Below are 22390 nucleotides of genomic sequence, written 5' to 3' on the forward strand. Positions count from 1 at the left end.
TGCGACCATCGTGCCGTCAGGGGGCGGAGACTGCCGGCGCCGGTCTCGCGAGGTCTCCCGGCCGACGCGCCGCCCGCGCGGGGGCGGGGCCGCGGGCAGAAAGAACGAGCGGCGAGGGGCGGAGCCCGCAGGCCGCTGCGAGACGATCGCGAGAGTTCAGGTAGGATCCCGCGAGAGCGGGGCGGAGCCGCGGCGCCTCCTCGCGGCGCGGTTCGGTCCCCTCGCGCGGTCCGCAGGGACGGTGGCCGCGGAGGGCCAGCCGAGGGCGAAGGCGGCACCGCGGGCTGCGGCGGGCGGGCGGGCTGGGCGGGCGTCTCGCCCGTTTCCGTAGGCAGCGGCCTGACGCCGCCGGGCGTGGACGTCACGCAACAGTGTCCCCGGGCGAGCGAGCGGGCGAGCGAGCGGCGGGCGGGTGGGCGGAAGGAAGCGTGTGCGGCCCGGCGGGAGCCCGGCGTCGGGCGCGCGTGGGCATGAGCTCGGGCCGCCGGGCCCTCGGCTGGCTGTGGCTGCTCCCCGCCCCCCGCCGGGGCTCTGCGTAACCGCGCGGGCGGGCGAGCGGATGGTGGAAACATGAGCGCCCCGTGTGCTGTACAAACGTGAGTGTCACCCGGTCTGTGTGCCCGGCCGCCCGGGGGGGCCAGTCCCCAGTGTAGCCAAGAGTGACACCGAGTGTGGCCCCTTCCCCAGTGTAGCCAAGAGTGACACCGAGTGTGGCCCCTTCCCCAGTGTAGCCAAGAGTGACACCGAGTGTGGCCCCTTCCCCAGTGTAGCCAAGAGTGACACCGAGTGTGGCCCCTTCCCCGGTGTAGCCAAGAGTGACACCGAGTGTGGCCCCTTCCCCAGTGTAGCCAAGAGTGACACCGAGTGTGGCCCCTCCCCAGTGTAGCCAAGAGTGACACCGAGTGTGGCCCCTTCCCCAGTGTAGCCAAGAGTGACACCGAGTGTGGATCCCTCCCCAGTGTAGCCAAGAGTGACACCGAGTGTGGACCCTTCCCCAGTGTCGCCAAGAGTGACACCGAGTGTGGACCCCCCTCCCCAGTGTGGCCAAGAGTGACACTGAGTGTGGACCCCTCTCCCCAGGGTAGCTAAGAGTGACACCGAGTGTGGACCCCCCTCCCCAGTGTCGCCAAGAGTGACACCGAGTGTGGACCCCCCTCCCCAGTGTAGCCAAGAGTGACACCGAGTGTGGACCCCCCTCCCCAGTGTAGCCAAGAGTGACACCGAGTGTGGACCCCCCTCCCCAGTGTAGCCAAGAGTGACACTGAGTGTGGATCCCTCCCCAGTGTAGCCAAGAGTGACACCGAGTGTGGACCCCCCTCCCCAGTGTAGCCAAGAGTGACACTGAGTGTGACCCCTTCTCCAGTGTAGCCAAGAGTGACACCGAGTGTGACCCCTCCCCAGGGTAGCCAAGAGTGACACCGAGTGTGGATCCCCCCCCCAGTGTAGCCAAGAGTGACACTGAGTGTGGCCCCTTCCCCAGTGTAGCCAAGAGTGACACTGAGTGTAGATCCCTCCCCAGTGTAGCCAAGAGTGACACTGAGTGTGGCCCCTTCCCCAGTGTAGCCAAGAGTGACACTGAGTGTAGATCCCTCTCCCCAGTGTAGCCAAGAGTGACACTGAGTGTGGACCCCTCTCCCCAGTGTCGCCAAGAGTGACACTGAGTGTGGACCCCTCTCCCCAGGGTAGCTAAGAGTGACACTGAGTGTGGACCCCCCTCCCCAGTGTCGCCAAGAGTGACACCGAGTGTGGACCCCCCTCCCCAGTGTCGCCAAGAGTGACACTGAGTGTGGATCCTTCCCCAGTGTAGCCAAGAGTGACACTGAGTGTGGCCCCTTCCCCAGTGTAGCCAAGAGTGACACCGAGTGTGGCCCCTCCCCAGTGTAGCCAAGAGTGACACCGAGTGTGGCCCCTTCCCCAGTGTAGCCAAGAGTGACACCGAGTGTGGATCCCTCCCCAGTGTAGCCAAGAGTGACACCGAGTGTGGACCCTTCCCCAGTGTCGCCAAGAGTGACACCGAGTGTGGACCCCCCTCCCCAGTGTGGCCAAGAGTGACACTGAGTGTGGACCCCTCTCCCCAGGGTAGCTAAGAGTGACACCGAGTGTGGACCCCCCTCCCCAGTGTCGCCAAGAGTGACACCGAGTGTGGACCCCCCTCCCCAGTGTAGCCAAGAGTGACACCGAGTGTGGACCCCCCTCCCCAGTGTAGCCAAGAGTGACACCGAGTGTGGACCCCCCTCCCCAGTGTAGCCAAGAGTGACACTGAGTGTGGATCCCTCCCCAGTGTAGCCAAGAGTGACACCGAGTGTGGACCCCCCTCCCCAGTGTAGCCAAGAGTGACACTGAGTGTGACCCCTTCTCCAGTGTAGCCAAGAGTGACACCGAGTGTGACCCCTCCCCAGGGTAGCCAAGAGTGACACCGAGTGTGGATCCCCCCCCCAGTGTAGCCAAGAGTGACACTGAGTGTGGCCCCTTCCCCAGTGTAGCCAAGAGTGACACTGAGTGTAGATCCCTCCCCAGTGTAGCCAAGAGTGACACTGAGTGTGGCCCCTTCCCCAGTGTAGCCAAGAGTGACACTGAGTGTAGATCCCTCTCCCCAGTGTAGCCAAGAGTGACACTGAGTGTGGACCCCTCTCCCCAGTGTCGCCAAGAGTGACACTGAGTGTGGACCCCTCTCCCCAGGGTAGCTAAGAGTGACACTGAGTGTGGACCCCCCTCCCCAGTGTCGCCAAGAGTGACACCGAGTGTGGACCCCCCTCCCCAGTGTCGCCAAGAGTGACACTGAGTGTGGATCCTTCCCCAGTGTAGCCAAGAGTGACACTGAGTGTGGCCCCCTCCCCAGTGTAGCCAAGAGTGACACTGAGTGTGGATCCCCCCCCAGTGTAGCCAAGAGTGACACTGAGTGCGGACCCCCCCTCCCCAGTGTAGCCAAGAGTGACACTGAGTGTGGATCCCTCCCCAGTGTAGCCAAGAGTGACACTGAGTGTGGATCCCTCCCCAGTGTAGCCAAGAGTGACACTGAGTGCGGACCCCCCTCCCCAGTGTAGCCAAGAGTGACACTGAGTGTGGATCCCTCCCCAGTGTAGCCAAGAGTGACACTGAGTGTGGATCCCTCCCCAGTGTAGCCAAGAGTGACACTGAGTGCGGACCCCCCTCCCCAGTGTAGCCAAGAGTGACACTGAATGTGGATCCCTCCCCAGTGTAGCCAAGAGTGACACTGAATGTGGATCCCTCCCCAGTGTAGCCAAGAGTGACACTGAGTGTGGATCCCTCCCCAGTGTAGCCAAGAGTGACACTGAGTGTGGTACCCCCAAGTCTATGAAGCTGTTAGAGAATGAGAGATGTGCATGCTGCTGCCTTCCTGGTCACCGGAAACTAAAGGACCACTTGTTCCAGACCCACTATACATGAGTTATCAAGTCACGTGCTTGCAGACCCACCCAGACGTGATTTTCTCTGAGCCAGTTCCTCCTCTCTAGGCATGTTCATAGTAATCTCAGGGTGCTCGTGGATGGGGAAAACAGTAAAGGTATTAGGCTACAGATTTAATATACCAGGGTTGTAAAAAACTCCAAGCAGTTGCGAAAGAGGAAATTTCAGTCGTGTTTTAAGAAAGTTGGCCCAGGCAAATGGCATTTATCCATCAGTAATTATCTTTTATTTCATTAACTAGATTTATGCCAATCACATGTTCTGATCAAAATAGTTGAGAGTATGATTGACTCCCCTCTAACTTAATTCATATGTACCATCGTTTAGTTTTTTTTTCTGAATATTGAAAGACCTCCATTTCTAATTCTTAAGAACATCATATACTCTGGAAATGTGGGTATTCCAGAATGGAATACGTTGGAATCAGTGTAGACTGAGATCTCTTAACCCCAGTGCTGTTGAGATTTTGAGCTGGATAATTGCTTACTGTATGTCTACTCTGCGAGCTACAGTATTTAGCAGCATGGTTGGCCTGTGCTTGCCCTTACTGTCAGCCACGTCAGTCCCTCCTGAACACCACAAATTGTGATAACTGAAAACATCGTCAGACATTGAGCTTGACGCCTTGAAAGGCAAAATTACTACTCCCCGAGAGCCATTGGTTCCTTGGTTTGTGCCCCTGCCTTTTCTGGGGCTATCCGGAAGACTTTATTGACCACATGGGCAATACATGTTCTAAGGTCCATTACTTTTTACCTCTGCTGCTTACAGCCCTGGCCCAAGTTACCCTCCCTGTATTCCACGCCAAAAAGGTGACACTTCAGTTTGCTCCTTCCTATTTATTTTTGTGATTTCACTTTAAAAAAAAAAAAAAAAAAGTAAGGAATTTGTGGAGCTGGAGAGATGGCTCAACAGTTAAGGTCACTGGCTGCTCTTCCAGAGGACCATATGGCAACTAACAAAGTCAGTAACTCCAGCCAGCCCCAGGGGACCAACACCCTCTTCTAACCTCAGTGAGCACCCGGCACACACATAGTACACACACATACAGACAAAACACTTGAACATATAAAATAAAAGAATCTTTAAAAAGTTAGGAAAGTTTGTGCAGATGTGTACAATATGTAAGGATTCAAAAGTAATATTCCCAGTGTAGAGGAATGTCATCCAAGAACTACACCATGTCTGCCTTTTTGTAGCTCAGGTGCCTCTTCTGACTGTATTACAGCCCATCCATCCATCATTTCATGTTTCCTGAAAACAGATCTCGCCTACATATTTCCAATAACACTTTAAATCCTTTCCCTAGAATATTTCCATGTAGCTAGTTTCTCTACAGGTCTTCTTTTTCCTGTTCTTCCTCCAGTTAGTCATCCACTTGGCTATCCAAGATTTTCTGGCCTCAGTCTTGATTCTTGCCTTTTCCTGTCTGGATGGTCTGTAGCCCTTGACAGGTGTGACTTGACAACCTCATTCAGGCCTCACCCTGCTGCCTCTGGTGGCTCTTGCCATGTTGTTCTGCAGCCATGGACTTATCACCGTGCTTTCCAGCAGGTATCTGTGCTCTTCACTCTCTTGTTTCCCTCACGTTAGCATGTAAACTGGAGAGCAACACCTTTGCCTCCAACATTATCAGTCCCTAGCACTATGTTGATAGTCTAGTTATTTGTTGAGTAAATAAAGGTTGAATAAGCAAAGCTACATTTTATTTAGTTCATTTTTTGATCTGGGGCTATCTGCGTCTCAGATTTCTCATCCACATCGTGATCACAACCTGCCTTTCGGCCCTCAGAAGAGGCATGTCTGAACTCTTCAGGAATCCTACAGTACTGTGCAAATGCAAGTTGGCTGAATAACATATGCCAGCTCATCTGGTATTCCCACGATCAGGGAGGAATTCCAAGGGTTAGAGTATACGTTAAATAGCTGTGTCCAAACAGTCGCGGTGCAATTTGGGATCTGTATAGATCGGGTCATCAGGTAAGAAGAACTTTTGCTGCATTAGTCTGAAGAGGAATTCAGTTCCCCAGAACCAACATCAGAAGTTGGGCATAGTCGCTTCACAGGCGCCCAATATCTTATGGGGGCGGGGGGTGAGGCAGAGAGGGAGACAGGCTCACAAGGGCTTGCTGGCTGCCCAAGCCTAGCCCTAGATGTTTGTCTCAAGACGGTGAGGCAGAGAGTAGTAGAGCACAATACCAGACGTCTCCTTCTGACCTCTGCATGTGCATATTTACACACAGTGCATGTATGCAGAAGTTCAAATTAGGAAAAGTTAGATACAACTTTGGAACAGGGTAGATAGAGCAGCACTTTAACCAGTGTCTGAAACTGGAGATAGCCCAATGTAGTGGAAAAGAATCTGGTCTTGGTCCTAATATGATGAATCTAGAGTCAATACATCCTTTCATATACAGAGAAGTTAGGTTTGGGGACAATTTGTTGTTTGTTTCCCTTTTGATACATAGTCTCACTGTGTTAGGTAGCTCTGGCTAGTCTGGAAGTCAGTATGTAGACCAAGCTAGCCTCAACTCTGAAGTATGCTACTTCAGTTCCCTGCCCCTTTAGCTCTGATCCGATTTTGAGGTGCAGCTGCCTAACTCGTGGATCTCTATCTGCCTAAATAAATTGAAATTTTAAAGTGCCAAGCAGCTTTTCTTCTAACCATGTTGCAGATCAAAAGTAGGGCCTCCTATGCAAGCAGATATTCTTCCCACTGAGCTATGCCCTGCTAAGGTGCCAAAGTTTACAGTCTGCCAGAACTCACCAGCTTTTTAACTTAAGGCTCACTAGTAGTGTTTTTCTTTATTGCAGAAATATTTTAATGCAATTACAGTACAATTATAAAATCACATTCCTGATACATTGAGTATGTTCAAAACATTAATAAAATATCCTTTTGACATTTTCATATGTGTATTTTGATCATATTGCTTGTTACAATATAGTTCTTAAAGATGAGTTCTAGCTGTACTGCTTTAAGGAAGCAGCATATAAATTATGATTTTTAAATCTGAAGAAGAAAATATTTTCTTTTTTTCTTTCTTTCTTTTTTTTTTTTTTTTTTTTTTTGGTTTTTCGAGACAGGATTTCTCTGTGGCTTTGGAGGCTGTCCTGGAACTAGCTCTTGTAGACCAGGCTGGTCTCGAACTCACAGAGATCCGCCTGCCTCTGCCTCCCGAGTGCTGGGATTAAAGGCGTGTGCCACCAACGCCCGGCTTAATATTTTCTTTTAAAAATGCCATAATGCTCCTAGAAAGAACAGTTAGGCCATTTAAGAGAAGATTTTGAAATGCTTCTGAAACTTTAATTCTGAAAAAAGGCCTACTGTCCCAAAGGCTCATGCCTTAATGTTAGGTAAGTATGGACTCGTGTTCAATGTGTAGGACTGAAATCACCTTGCTTGTTTGGTCAGGGCCTCTGCATTTACTTTATAACATTCCCTCCGGAAACAGGCCGTCAGAAAACTGAAGATCGTAATCAGAGAAACCCTTAAGATGGGTGGGTATGAGATTTAAGACTCACTTGGGATAGCAGTTTGGGTTTTTTTTTTGGGGGGGGGGAATGTGTTTTTTTTCGAGACAGGGTTTCTGTGTGTAGCTTTGGAGCCTATCCTGACACTCACTGTATAGACCAGACTGACCTCAAACTCACAGAGATCCTCCTGCCTCTGCCTCTGGAGTGCTGGGATCAAAGGCGTGCGCCACCACTGCAAAGCTTAGCAGTTTTGTTTTTAGTAGGATTTTATTTCTCTGATGACATTTCCATTTCTGTTTCTAGCTATGATCTGGAGTTTGCCTTCTGATTCCCTTATGCTTTTATATTGTTTTCTATTAATAGGTGATCTCATTTCATTTTGAAAATGTTTTAAAGAGACATGTACTTGAGAGGAAAATGGAATTAAACTTTTTACACAAAGCATCTAAAGTTACTGTTTTCCTGTGATTTATCAGTCATTTCTTATGCCATTTTGTCTAGTTGTAGCAACTAAGGATAAAAATACTTTCCTTCAGAATTGAATGGTAGTCTTTGTTTTTATTTTATTTTTTTTTCTATTTAAGACAGGAGCTTGTGTAGTCCAGGCTGACCTTGAATTTGAGATTGTAGGATTAACATATAGTAGGTACTCAGTAATTCTTTTAATCTATTCAATCACGTAAAAGAGCCAGGCATTTGCTGGAGTCTGAGCATGCAGAGTAAACAATAAAAATGCCACCTTCATGAAGACAATCTTAGTCCATAATGTCAGTGAAATCATGAGTCACTTGGTTGATTCTCCGTTTCCTTTTGTACAGTTATTTCCGTCAGTCTAAGTAGTGGGAGTCTGTAGTTCAGTAGACAGAGAATTGAAAGTTTGGGATGGGAAAAGCCTACCGATCAGGCAGGTCACTCATCTAGCAAACACCTGCCTCCTAGGGTAAGTTACAGCTTGTAGAATAACTTCATGATGCTAATTGTCATCCCGGTTCTTAGGCTCTGTTCTTTAACCTCAAGTAAAGAGCTCAGTCCTGGCCAAGTCACAAGTGGGGGACTTCCTGTCAGGTCAGATAGCACTGAGCCCATGTGACCATACTGGCCCCAAACTCTTCACACGCTAAAGCTCTAGTTGTTTACTTATGACCCTGTTCTCTGGAGTAGGACCTTCTTAGGGCATCGTTTCTGTCTTAGTCAGTTGGGGGTTACACACAGAACCATAGCATGCTATAATGAACTCGACTTTCCCTTCTCGCCTTTGTTGAGCCCAGAAACCAGCATTCCACACCCTTCCTAACCTGCACAGTTAACTGGTTGGGAAATTGTGCAGAATCTATTGAAAATTTCCCATTTGTTTCTTCATACACACGTTACTTTTGTATAGGTAACGATTTCTGTTCATTCATTCTGCAAGAGTTCATCAGTATCTTATCAAAGGTCTTGTTCTGGTAGAGAAAGCAGGAGGGGCTGGGGGGTGGGAGTGAGATCCCTCTGGGAGATCACGGCCTAGTGGAAAAGGCATGAATTTATATAGTAATAAGTGGTAGCTGACTTCTGGTGGCAAGTGCCTCATTCAACTCTCAGAGGTTGGACTCAAAGTAGAAACTAAGCCATATGGAGGGCTTCTGGAGTGAAAGAGGGCACTCACTTTGTATATAACAAATACGTCAAAGGCAGCCCATCTGGTACAGGTGTTGCCAATATTGCTGTTCCTTGGAATTTTATTTTTTAAAGCTGGTCACAGGTCATCGGTACTGACCCATCATTATACATTTAAGCCTCATTTCTTGCCAATTCTGTATTTATGATCTGCCTTGTTCACAAAATTTATTTTTATTCCTGATCAATACTCAAGATGATTTGGGGTCATTTGAAGATGTACGTATATGGAGTAGCAGTGTGAGCCTTACGAGCCAGCTAAAGCCGAACAATTAGGGGTCTTCATTCTTTTAAAAATTATTTACTTAATATGTGTGTGTGTGTGTGTGTGTGTGTACTCGAGTACACTCACACGTACCAGAGATTAAAATGGGATCCTTCCCTCTCTTACTCTTTCTCTACCTTTTTTTTTTCTTTTCTTTTGAGTTGGGGCCTCTTACTGACTGAGCCTGGAGCTTGCTGTTGAAGCTGGGCTAGCTGGCCAGTGAACACGCAGGATCTTCCTGTCTCTGCTCCCATTGCACAGGGTTTAAAGATGCACATAGCCTTGCAGCCTTCATGTGACTGCTGGGATTGAGCTCAGGTCCTCATGCTCGCACAGCACTTGAGGCAACAATCCTACCCCAGGCTTTTTGCTCTCTTGTTTTATCTCTTAAGTATAAGAGGTTATAGCGCGCCTATGGAGAAGATGGGCTGAGTAAGTTCACTCTGGCATGACTTGTACCGCTCCTGGCCATGAGTGAATGTCAGTAAGTCAACAATGTGAAATAGGGATCTTTAAGTATAGATACATACAAAAGAGGGTATGTGTTGAGATGGCTGAGGAAAATATGACCAGAGGCTAGCTAGCAGGAACCTGTATTTCCCTTAGGGGTAGTGACTCAGAGTTTGCTAACTCAGCAGCTGCTGCAGTGCTACAGAAAGTCAATTTGATGTGGAGGAAATGGCTAGTCATTTATGTTCAGGATTGATGAGTTAGACCAAAAAGTTTGACTATGAAGCAGTCCTTGTCTTCCTTTTATAACACGCACACTACCTTTTGAGAACAGCTCCATTTACACCCCAAATACTCCTGTATATATTATATATCCTCTCTGGCTGGCATGCCCAGGCTGGGAGTTTGTGATAAAGTATATTTTAAAAGAATTTTGCAAAATTGAGGGTTGTTTGTTTTTGTTTAGTGCTTTTTAAAAGACTGCCCTGTCCCTTCATGAGAAATAACTTGTGTACAGTGGGAGTCAGCAAGCATGTTTCCATTATTGGCCAGTTAGTAAATATTTTAGACACCATCATCCATCTAGTCCTAGCTTTTACTGCTCAATTCCACCACTGTCTGGAGAGAGCAGGGTCAGCCCGTATATATTTGCAATGAACCCTCGTGTGGGCCAGTGACTCTTCTGTACTGTCGACACAGACAGTGATCTAACCCAGTGGGTCTCAGAAGTGTTGTTTTGATATTCAGGGTTAGTCCAGATAACCGCATGACTATAGTGTATGTTTTATTACATTCACTTCTGTGTGGGGGTCATGGCATGCATGCTGGAAGTCAGACAAGAGTTTTGTGGGAGTACTGTTTCTTCTCCCATCGTGTCAGTTCTGGGGATTGAACTAGGGCTGTCAGGCTTGGTAGCAAGCACCTTTACCTTCTGAGCCATTGTGTTGGCCCAGTAAAGACTGTATGTATTTTAAAAACACACAATTTATATTTCAATTATTTCGATAATCTTAATTTTTTAAAATCTGTGCCTTCTTTAGGCAAAAAACGGAAGTTTGAGATCATTGTATTTGACATTAAGCAATCAATTATCCAGTTTTATAGTAGTTGGTGAATACTGTAGCGTAGGTTTGCTCATTTTAATGCATATCCAAATGCTTATCTTTGGTAGCTGTCAAGAAATCTTTGAATTGTGGTTCGGTCTCCTTATCGCATCAGCTTGATTATGCCTGCATAGATGTAATGTGATTTGTAGTGAAATTTGGTACTGATTTAAATTAATTTTACAGCTGTAAATACATAGCAAGCTAAACATCCTGCTGGGCAGTCAGTTGGTCACAGAGTTGGCTAAGAGCCCTGTTCCCATGGGGCCACCGTCTCCTCCACCTGCCTCTCATGTCATAAACATTCCTTGTACTACTTGTCTCAGAAGGCACAGTTCTCTTTCTCTCTCTCTCTCTCTCTCTCTCTCTCTCTCTCTCTCTCTCTCTCTTCCCCCTCCCTCCCTCCCTTCCTCCCTCCCTCCCTCTTTCTTCATTTTCAAGACAGGGTTTCCTCTGTGTAGCCTGGGCTGTCCTGGGACTCGCTCTGTAGACCAGGCTGGCCTGGAACTCACAGAGATCCTCCTGCCTCTGTCTCCTGAATGCCGCCACCACCCTTCAGAGCTACAGTTTTTACTTTGTGCAGAGTCACTTAATTCATTCTCTGCGGGTTAATGAGGGGGAAGCACTGTAGATATGAAGAAAGTAAAAGCACACCAGTTTGTTCCCTAGTGTGAATTTACTTTGACCATCATGCAAGTATTTCTTGCTTAAGCTGTGAGGTTACCTTGGTTTTGGTTTGGTTGTTTTGTTTGGAATTCTGTCTTCCCCTTGCCCCCATTCCATTTTGCCCTAAACTGACTGAACCCAGGTCCTTCTTTTTGTTAGACAAGTATTCTACCGCTGACCTAAATCCCCAACCCCTGAGCATGTGTAAATACAACTATTACCTCTACCTTAAAGACAAAGAGCTGGGTTTTGTTTTAAATACCTTTATCCTTTTTAAAATATTCATCATTTTTTATTTCAATTAGTAACAAGCTTGCTTCACATGCCAATCCCAGCTCCCTCTCCCTCCCCTCCTCCCCTGCCCCACACCAACCCCCCCAGCCCTCATCACATCCCCCCCTCTGCTCCCCAGGGAGGTAGAGGCCCTCCATGGGGGATCTCAAAAGTCTGTCATCATCCCAGGCAGGGCCTAGGCCCTCCCCTGTGTGTCTAGGCTGAGAGAGCATCCCTCCATGTAGAATAGGCTCCCAAAGTCCATTCGTGCACTATGGATAAATACTGATCTACTACCAGAGGCCCCGTAGAGTGCTGAGGCCTCCTCACTGACATTCACGTTCAGGGGGTCTGCATCAGTCCCATGCTGGCCTCTCAGCCATCAGTCTGCGGTCCATGAGCTCCCCCTTGTTCAGGTCAGCTGTTACTGTGGGTTTCTCCAGCCTGGTCTTGACTCCTGTGCTCGTCACTCCTCCCTCTCTGCAACCAGATTCCAGAGTTCAGCTCAGTGTTTAGCTGTGGGTGTCTGCTTCTGCTTCCATCAGCAGGCTCTAGGATGGCATATAAGGTAGTCATCAATCTGATTATCGGGAAATGGCATTTAATGTAGCATCTCCTCTGTTTCTTAGATTGCCAGTTGGGGTCATCCTTGTAGATCTCTGGAAATCTCCCTAGTGCCAGATTTCTCTTTAAACCTATAATGGCTCCCTCTATGATGGTATCTCTTATCTTGCTCTCCTCTATTCTTCCCCTGACTCAACCCTCCTGCTCCCTCATGTCCTTCTCACCCCTCCTCTTCTCCCCTTCTCTTTCTCCTAACTCCCTCTCCCCTCCCCCCATGCTCCCAATTTGCTCAGGAGATCTTGTCACTTTCCTCTTCTCCAGGGGACCATGTGTGTCTCTCTTAGGGTTCTCCTTGTTTTCTAGCTTCTCTGGCAGTGTGGATTGTAGGCTGGTAATCCTTTGCTCTATGTCTAAAATCCGTATATGAGTGAGTACATACCATGTTTGTCTTCTTGTGACTGGGTTACTTCACTCAGGATGGTTTCTTCTAGTGCCATCCATTTGCCTTCAAATTTCAAGATTCCATTGGTTTTTTGTTTGTTTGTTTGTTTTTTTCCACTGAGTAGTACTCCATTGTGTAAATGTACCACATTTTCTCTATCCATTCTTCAGTTGAGGGGCATCTAGGCTGCTTCTAGGTTCCGGCTATTACAAATAATGCTGCTATGAACATGGTTGAACAGATGTCCTTGTTGTATGAATGTGCTTCTTTTGGGTATATGCCTAAGAGTGGAATTTCGGGATCTTGTGGTAGACTGATTCCCATTTTCTTGAGTCGCCATACTGATTTCCAAAGTGGCTGTACGAGTTGGCACTCCCACCAGCAGTGGAGGAGTGTTCCCCTTTCTCCACATCCTCTCCAGCATAAACTGTCATTGGTGCTTTTGATTTTAGCCATTCTGACAGGAGTGAGATGGTATCTCAGAGATGTTTTGATTTGCATTTTCCTTATGGTTAAGGATGTAAAAGTGCTCAACATCCTTTATCCCTTTTTTAAATGAATGATTTGAAACTTTCTATGAGAAAAAAATATTATGTAGTCACCTCAGAGACTTTTTCAAGTATGTATGTGTGGCGATGTATTATTTATGATTTATTAAAGCTTGCTTGAGGATTCAGAAAGCAAAGTAAACCTCAAGGTATACACACCTTTAATCCCAATAGCCATAGTTGCTAGCCACACAGTGGTGGAGAGCACCTTTCATCCTGGCACTAGGGAGGTGGAGACAGGAGGATGTGCTGGGCAGAGAAAGGAGAATGAGGAGGAGGAGGTGGAGACAGGAACTGAGAGCTTTTGCCTCTGAGGACGTGTGGAGTCAGGATTGCCATTTCGGCTGGGCAGAAGTGAGAGCTAGTGGCTTGGCTGCTTTGCTTCCCTGATCTTCAGCTTGAGCTTGAGCCCCAGTATCTGTGTCTGGCTTTTATTAATCGTGCTACATGTATGTGAAAGGACACACACGTGAGATAGGCCAGTCTGCAAACGGGCACTGAGAAGGACAACGAGACCCGCACCGTCCCCTGCAGCAGCCACATAAGGAGGGCAGGCTGTCTGCTGAGATGCTGTGTAAGTGTGGGTACACACTGATTTCAAAGTGTAGTCCCCCCAAAGTGTCTTGTTGGCAATCTGTGGATTACTTGTCACAGTGATCTTTTAACATACAGTGTTACAAGCACATTATCAGTGTATCAAGACACATTTAAAATAATCTAGAAATCCCACAGTTTCTTTTGGCCACCTAAGTTGGTGTAAAAACAAACGTGTGTGTGTGTGTGTGTGTGTGTGTGTGTGTGTGTGTGTGTGTGTGTGTGTGTGTGTGTGTGTGTGTATGTGTGTGTGTTCTTCTCACTCTCTACCTTACTTTAAGACAAAGTATCTCACTGAACCTGGAGCTAGGAGCTAGCTGTTTGAGCTCGGCTGACAGGCAAGCACTCACACATGCAGAACTTGCTGTCTCCGCAGCCTCTCCCACACTCCCCAGCCTACAGGGCCCGTGCAGCTTGGCTTGGCTTTTGCTTTTTCGTGGGTGTTGGGCTTCTGCCCAGCACCTTACCAACTGAGCCCCCCCCCCCAACAGTGACTTTATGATGTAGATCACCAGATGCTAGAAAAATATACTCCTCCCTTTTTGTTTTGAAGTTCCTAAACTTTTGGTGACTTCCTATGAAAGAGTAATAAAGAGGGACTAATTGTTACTTGCAAATTGTATTAGGAAACATTTAAATGTCACAGTTTGAATAAATTCTGTACTCCTCCCAAAGAAAATCTTAATACCCATTACCGTTCAAAAAATTTCTGAAGCAGGAAATATTTCTGATTAGTGCTTTCTAATAACTAGCAGATTTTGTTTGTGCCTCTGCATAGTCCCAGCTGTCCTGGAACTCATTATTTAGACCAGGCTGGCTTCAAACTCAGAGATCCGCCTTCCTCCCCATCCTGAGTGCGGGGATTATAGGTGTGTGCCACCACTCCTGACTCTCTAGCATTTAATAACAATTTTATTTTTACCTTAGTATTAAGAGGCTTCTTCCTTAAAGACTTTTAAATTTTACTTTGTATTTTTTTGAAGACAGTTAAATCAGTTTAAATGAATATTCTGCCACACTTTGTATAAGGCAGTGTTTCTCAACTGTTGTGACCCCTTTGAGAGTTGACCAGCCCTTTTACACAGCGCCTAACCATTGGAAAACAGATACTTATATTATGATTCTTTCCTATTTTTGTTTTTGTTTTTAGTTTTTGAGACAGAGTTTCATTGTGTAGCCCTGGCTGCCCTAGAACTCACTCTGAAGAACAGGCTGACCTTGAACTCTGCCTCCCCAGTGCTGGGATTAAAGGCTTTGCACATCACCACCTGGTACATTATGAGTCTTAACAGTATCAAAGTTACAGTTATGAAATAGCATTGAAAATAATTTTATGGTTGGGGTCACCACAACCTTCGTAACTGTTAAAGGGTTGCAGCATTAGGAAGATTGAGAGCCACCTGTATAAGCAAAGTATTATCAAATTGAGCAATAACAGTATCAAAAATCGAAAATTTTGGGAATGACATAGCGGTAGTGATAGACTACTGGAAATTTTAGATGAAAGAGTAGTCTCTGGAGAACCACTCCTGATAAAATTCTATTCCTGGGCTGGAGAGATGGCTCAGTGGTTAAGAACATTGACTGCTTTTCTAGGGGATCCAGGTTCAATTCCCAGCACACGCATGGCTGCTCACAACTGTAACTCCAAGATCTGACATCCTTACTCACACATATATGCAGGCAAAATACTGGAGTACATAGAATAAGGATAGATAAGTTATTTAAAATGATTCTATCTCCTATTGACCTTTTTTGGGTTGTTTGTTTGTTTTTGGTTTTTTGAGACAGGGTTTCTCTGTGGCTTTGGAGGCTGTCCTGGAACTAGCTCTTGTAGACCAGTCTGGTCTCGAACTCATAGAGATCCACCTGTCTCTGCCTCCCTAGTGCTGGGACTAAAGGCATGTGCCACCAACGCCCAGCTTATGGGTTTGTTTTATAAATGCTTTTTTTGACTGTTAAAATATATTAATAGCTGGGCATTGGTGGCGCACGCCTTTAATCCCAGCACTCGGGAGGCAGAGGCAGGCAGATCTCTGTGAGTTTGAGGCCAGCCTGGTCTCCAGAGCGAGTGCCAGGCTCCAAAGCTACACAGAGAAACCCTGTCTCGAAAAACCAATAAATAAATAAAATAATAAATAAAAAATATATTAATAAACCTTTTGTAAGAATCACTTTATTTTGCTAAGAAAACCAAAAAATAATTTCACAGTTTCTAAAATGTATTGTCATTTAATATTTAAATGAGCAAACAATTGAACAGAATTAGCTTTTTTCCTTCCTTTCTTTTTCTTTTTCCATCACTGGGGATGGGAGCTAGAGTTTCTTCTATGCTATGCAAACTACTTGAACTAGCACTTAAAATAATGTTTGTGTTTGTGGAAGTCAGAGGACAGTTTGCAGGATTCGGTTCTCCATAGTGTGGGTCCTGGGGATTGAAGCAGGTTTCCAGGTTCAGCAAGTGCTTGTACTCACAAGCCATTTAGTTGGCCTTAAAGTAACGTTTCTAAAATAAGTTTGTTTTATTTAATTGTGTGTGGTGTGTGTGTGTGTGTGTGTGGTTGTGTGTGTATGTATGTGTGTGTGTATGCATGTGTGTGTGTGTGTGTGTGTGTGTGTGTGTGTGGTGTGTGTGGTGTGTGTGTGTGTGTGTGTGTGTGTGTGTGTGTGTGTGTGTGTGTGTGTGTGTGTGTGTGGTGTGTGTGTGTGTGTGTGTGTGTGTGTGTGTGTGTGTGTGTGTGTGTGTGTGTGTGTGTGTGTGTGTGTGTGTGTGTGTGGTGTGTGTGTGTGTGTGTGTGTGTGTGTGTGTGTGTGTGATGTGTGTGTGTGTGTGTGTGTGTGTGTGTGTGTGTGTGTGTGTGTGTGTGTGTGTGTGTGTGTGTGTGTGTGTGTGTGTGTGTGTGTGTGTGTGTGTGTGTGTGTGTGTGTGTGTGTGTGTGAGTGTGTGTGTGTGTGTGTGTGTGTGTGTGTGTGTGTGTGTGTGTGTGTGTGTGTGTGTGTGTGTGTGTGTGTGTGTGTGTGTGTGTGTGTGTGTGTGTGTGTGTGTGTGTGTGTGTGTGTGTGTGTGTGTGTGTGTGTGTGTGTGTGTGTGTGTGTGTGTGTGTGTGTGTGTGTGTGTGTGTGTGTGTGTGTGTGTGTGTGTGTGTGTGTGTGTGTGTGTGTGTGGTGTGTGTGTGTGTGTGTGTGTGTGTGGTGTGTGTGTGTGTGTGTGTGTGTGTGTGTGTGTGGTGTGTGTGTGTGTGTGTGTGTGTGTGTCTGTGTGTGTGTGTGTGTGTGTGTGTGTGTGTGTGTGTGTGTGTGTGTGTGTGTGTGTGTGTGTGTGTGTGTGTGTGTGTGTGTGTGTGTGTGTGTGTGTGTGTCTGTGTGTGTGTGTGTGTGTGTGAGTGTGTGTGTGTGTGTCTGTGTGTGTGTGTGTGTGTGTGTGTGTGTGTGTGTGTGTGTGTGTGTGTGTGTGTGTGTGTGTGTGTGTGTGTGTGTGAGTGTGTGTGTGTGTGTGTCTGTGTGTGTGTGTGTGTGTGTGTGTGTGTGGTGTGTGTGTGTGTGTGTGGTGTGTGTGTGTGTCTGTGTGTGTGTGTGTGTGCGTGTGTGGTGTGTGTGGTGTGTGTGTGTGTGTGTGTCTGTGTGTGTGTGTGTGTGTGTGTGGTGTACCCGTTTCTGAAGCGGCCAGAAGAAGATGTCAGACAACCTGTCCTGTAGCTGTGGATGCTGTGAGCTGACTGAAGCAGTTGATGGAAATGGAACTCATGTTTTCTACAAGATGGAAGTTCTCTTGCCCACAGAGCCATCTCTCCGCCCCTGAAGTGTAGTACGTTTTGAAGAGCATGGATGTGCAGTTGTCAGAGTAACATTGGGACTTTCAGCAGCCTGGCCACTCCTGATTCCTGTACTTTACCCGGTCAGCCTCTTTCTCTGTAGAGTGACGTTGTGATCTTTTGTCTGCACTTTGTTCCTGATCCGAATGCTAAGCCCTCTCTTTCCCTCTCTCAGAATTTATCAGAATTTCAAGCCATCACTCACATTCTCTTCCTACTCCTCTTTCTTTGTAAAAGATTGAGCCCAGGGCCTTGCCATGCTGAGACAGACTCTACATGGGGCAGCATCTCTCACCAGACATCACATTTAGACTGAAGCTATTTCCATGCCAGCCAGCCAGCCCAAATAACCAGCCAGGATAACGGTATCTGTAGTGCCGTGTTCCATGTCCATATACTTTCTCATTCTTTTAAAGACGTGTTTTGAATTGTGTATGTGCATCCGTGTGGAGTTACGTGACAAATGAGTGCACCTGCCTGAGGATCCAGACATCAGATCCCCTGGTGTTGCGCTCAGTTACAAGCCACCCACATAGGTGTTGGGGATTACGCAAGTCTGCAAGAGAGGAGTTTGTCCTCTTCACCATGGAGTCACCTCTCCAGCCCCTATTATCCAATTTGTATGTCACTCTAATGAGGCAGAAAACGTTAGCCATTGTGTAAATGAGGGACTGGAGACAGATAGTGCATGGCTTTTCTAGAACTCACATTGGAAACTAAGTGGCAAAGCTATATATACAGAACCAACTCCTTCCCAAGCTTTTTTTGAAAAATTTAAATTTAATTTTTATTTTTGTTGTTTTTCAAGACAGGGTTTCTCTGTGTAACAGCCCTGACTGTCCTGGAACTTGAGTTGTAGACCAGGCTGGCCCTGAACTCACAGAGACCTGCCCACTTCTACCTCCCAAGTGCTGGGGTTAAAGGTGTGTGCCACCATGCCCAGCTTCATTTTTATTTCCATGCATCTGAGTGCCTTGCATGAATGCATGTATGTGCAATACACACAGAGGTCAGAGGAAGGTGTTTGATCCCCTGGACCTGGAGTCACAGGTGGTTGTGAGCTGTCATGTAGCGGCTGGGGATTGAACCTGAGTCCTCTGCAAGAGCAGCCATGTTCTTCACCATGGAGCCATCTCTCTAGACCCTCATTTCAAATTACATGTGCTTTGCTTTATATTGCAACTGTCTCATAACCCATATAATAGCTTAGTGTTTTTAAAATGTACGTGCATAACTATTGCCTGCATGTATGCATATGTCCTGCATGCATGTCTGGTCCTGTGCAAGTCAGAGGAAGGCATAAGATCCCCAGGGACTGGAGATGTGGGTGATTGTGAACCACCAGGGGGGTTCTGGAAACTGAACTTGGGTCCTCAGAGAGAGCAAATATGTAGGGGAAGCTGTAGCCATGCCTTCTTAGGGGCTGGCTACAGGAGTACCTGGGCAGGCTTGTGAGGGCGTGGTGAGGGTGAGTAGGGGGACTGCGTTTCGGTTTCGTTTTTCTCTTTGCTTCTTGCTGTACAGACTACCACCGGCTGGCTGGTTCACTCTGTAAGTAAGGCTTTTCCCTATTAAATACCCTTATATTTCTACCTGACTCCGTATTGGTAATTTCCTACTATATCTGGTGTCAGAAGCTGTAAGTAAGGCTTTTCCCTATTAAATACCCTTATATTTCTACCTGACTCCGTATTGGTAATTTCCTACTATACAAATACGCTTAACCACTGAGCCCTCTCTCCAGCCCCAACTGAGCAATATTTATTTGGTGATTAATTGGATTGTTCACTTCTTTTGTACCACACTTTACTGAACTTAATTGTCAACTGTAGACTTGAAAGTGTGTTTATGTTTGTGTAGGGAGTAAAGGATGGAAAAAATGAGAACCAAATACCATTCTTAGCAGAACTGCACATATCTCCTTGACACAAGTGATTTCGTCATTGTGTGAGTATCAGCGTGTTAACACAAATTAAGATGGCTGTGATATCACTAGGCAATAGACGTCACGTAGTTGCTGTCATCTGTGTGATTCAGTCTGTTGACTAAAGCATCCTTGCCGCATGGCACAGGAAAAACAGAATGAAAGAGGCCTGTAAGCACTGCTTACCAAGATGCTTGTCTTCCTAAAAGTGTCATCCTAAAGCTTGGACCCTTTAAAAAGTATCATAGCCAGGCTTACTCCAGTCGTCTCTGTGAGTTCGAGACCAGCCTGGTCTACAGAGTGAGTTCCAGGACAGCCTCCAAAGCCACAAAGAAACCCTGTCTCAAAAAACCAAGACTAGGCAGAGAGCTAACAGGAGCCTTCATTGGATGGAACATCACCCTCTCCATAGTATCTTAATGGCGTTGTTTCCTCTGACACTCACCTGTTTCTTTATTCTGCACGTTGTCTTCCCCAGGGGAATATGCGCTGAATGACAGCGGCGGTGTTTGTCCCATGGCACTGGGAACAATGTGGAACACTTCTGAGCGTTTGAAGTGTTTGCTCAGCAGCTCATTCATATCTTACGGGAAGTGTAGACTTTTGTAACGATTATTTTGTTTCTGTTTTTCAAGACAAGGTTTTTTCTTGGCTGTCCTGGAACTTGTTTTGTAGCCCAGGCTGCCTCCAACTCAGAATCTTCCTAGTGCTGGAATTAAAGGTGTGTTCCACCATCGCTGGTCCAATTCTTCTTCCTCTCCCGCCGCCCCCCCCCCAGGTGCTGGGAATTGAACCTAAGAGCAACCACCTTTAGAAAAAAAATTCATGGGGTACCTACCAAATGTTGATTTAGATGATGTATATGATGCTAACAATGTGTCCACACTACTTCAGTAATTTCAAGAAAGGCATTTGTAGATAGGCAGAAGGTGGGATTTCTAGAACAGTTTAATTTTTTTTCTTACGATGGGTGGTCTTACCAGGCATTGGTGGCCCATTTCTTTAATCCCAGCAGAGGATTAAAGAGGCAGAGGCAGGCTGATCTCAGTGAGTTCACTACCACCCTTGTATAAAGAGTTCCAGGACAGCATCCAAAGCGACAAAGGAAACCCTGCCTGGAACCCTCGCCTCTCCCGCCACCCCCCAAAATGGTCTTGTTATGAAGCCAAGTTGGCCTCTGCTCTCTACCAAGAAACAGTTTAATCTTTTAAATTTTATTTTTTATTATGTATACAACATTCTGCTTGCATGTATATCTGCACACCAGAAGAGGGCACAAGATCTCATTGTAGATGGTTGTGAGCCACCATGTGGTTGCTGGGAATTGAACTCAGGACCTCTGGAAGAGCAGCCACTGCTCTTAACCTCTGAGCCATCTATCTCTCCAGCCCCCCACACAGTTTAATCTTAATAGGGTAATGTTTTAATGTTACTTGCTTTAAGTTTCTGTCTTCTGTCTTATAACCTAAATGAGGTAAGGTCTGGAGATAGAGTCCTTAATAGTAGAGCGCTTGCCTAACCTCCACTGGGCCCTGGGCTCATCCCTTGCAACACACACACACACACACACACACACACACACACACACACACACACACACAGAGAGAGAGAGAGAGAGAGAGAGAGAGAGAGAGAGAGAGAGAGAGAGAGCAATCTCTTTAAATTGTTTTCCAGCCAGGTGTGATGGTGCTTGCCTTAAATCCCAGCACTGGGGAGGCAGAGGTTCTGTGAGTTTAGGGTCAGCCTGGTCTACAGAGGGAGTTCTAGGACAGCCAGGTCTGTCATACAGAGAAACCCTGTCTTGAAAAACAAAACAAAAAAAATTAAAAATTTTTCCTTTAAAATAAAGCTGTAGTTATTGGCATTTTAACCATTATGAAGTCTGAAAGTTGGAAATTTGGAATCTGGGTTCCAGACTTGACAGTTGTATTAGTGTCCACAGGCTTTTAAGCAAAGTGTTAAAGTGTAAATAAGTCATGGTCATTAGTAGATGACTAGTAGTTTGATTTTAGAGAAGAATTTAGACACCCTCCCAAAATGGGCGAAATGACAGAGGACACAGCCCAGTGCTCTTTTTCATGCTGACGCTGGAATAATGTCTATTTGAGTATTGTGATCATGGCTGCTGGGCATCAAGACTCCTGCCTGCAATTCCAGACTTAGGAGGCCGAGGCAGTTGGATCGTGAGTTCAGATCCCACTTGCATTACAGAAAGAAACTTCAAAAAACAAAACAAAAACTTTCAAAAGAATATCATAGCTTGTTAGACCATAGTTATTGAAAGCTTTATGAAAGCTTCTCTTGCTTAAATACCAGACATGTGCACACAAATAGCAAAGAAATCAGAGAACATACAGAAGTATTTTCTAAACTGCCGTTATATAATTGCTGCTATCAGAAAGGCAGAGTTCCTCTATGTAAGAAAAGAATGGGATTCAGATATAAAAGTCTGACAAAGGACCCTTGGCTTGCAGAATGATCGTATGGGGTGTCTGACTCCTTTGAGGGTTGGCCTGGCAGTTACTGGTTTGGGTAATGTTTTGGCAAACTACAATCCAGAGTAAAGACCTTATCAGAAGACCTCCACTGTCGCAAAGTAGTTTGTACAGCTTAAAATGGTGATAAGTTTTTATGTACACGTCATAAATTTCATTGTTTTCATTTTGGGATTTTCTGGGTTTTCTTTGGCTCCAAGTCCTGGAACTCACTGTGTCCACCAGGCAGGCCTCCAGCTCAGAGACAGTCTTGGAATGAAATATGTGTACCACCACACCCGGCTTAAAATAATACTCTTTAAGGTAGACTACAGGGCCGTCTCACCTGTCGTTTTTATTACTTTTTATGATCATTGGTGTTTTGCCTGCATGTCTGTCTGTGTAGGGGTGTCAGAAGCCCTGGATCTAGAGTTACAGACAGGTGTGAGCTGCCACGTGGGTGCTGGGAGTTGAGCCTGGGTCCTCTGGAAGAGCAGACAGTGCCCTTAACCGCTGAGCCATCTCTGCAGCCCCCAGTTTCACCAGTTTAAGTGGCAGAGCGGACATTAGAAACCAAGAATATAAATATACAAATGTTTGTTCTTTAGACATTTGTAGTTTTGTTTTCTTTTTTCTTTTCTGAGACAGGGTTTCTCTGTGTAGTCCTGGCTCTCTATAGACCAGGCTGGCCTCCAGCTCAGAGATCTGCCTGT

At 46.5% G+C, this 22390-nt stretch overlaps 1 protein-coding gene across 5 annotated transcripts in view; it reads left to right on the forward strand.

Moving 5' to 3' along the window:
• Window positions 1-435: 435 nt before the first annotated feature.
• The window catches only part of Dnajb4 (DnaJ heat shock protein family (Hsp40) member B4), a 36386-nt gene continuing 14431 nt past the window's right edge, over window positions 436-22390 (forward strand). For 4 of the 5 annotated variants that reach the window (XM_027395155.2, XM_027395158.2, XM_027395157.2 and 1 more), the window contains exon 1: window positions 436-596. The gene's annotated coding sequence lies outside the window, so the exon portion shown is untranslated. The remainder of the gene's footprint in view (window positions 597-22390) is intronic. The other variant, XM_027395160.2, reaches the window with a different exon arrangement.

Source organism: Cricetulus griseus, assembly GCF_003668045.3.
Source record: "Cricetulus griseus strain 17A/GY chromosome 1 unlocalized genomic scaffold, alternate assembly CriGri-PICRH-1.0 chr1_0, whole genome shotgun sequence".
Taxonomy (NCBI): Eukaryota; Metazoa; Chordata; class Mammalia; order Rodentia; family Cricetidae; genus Cricetulus; species Cricetulus griseus.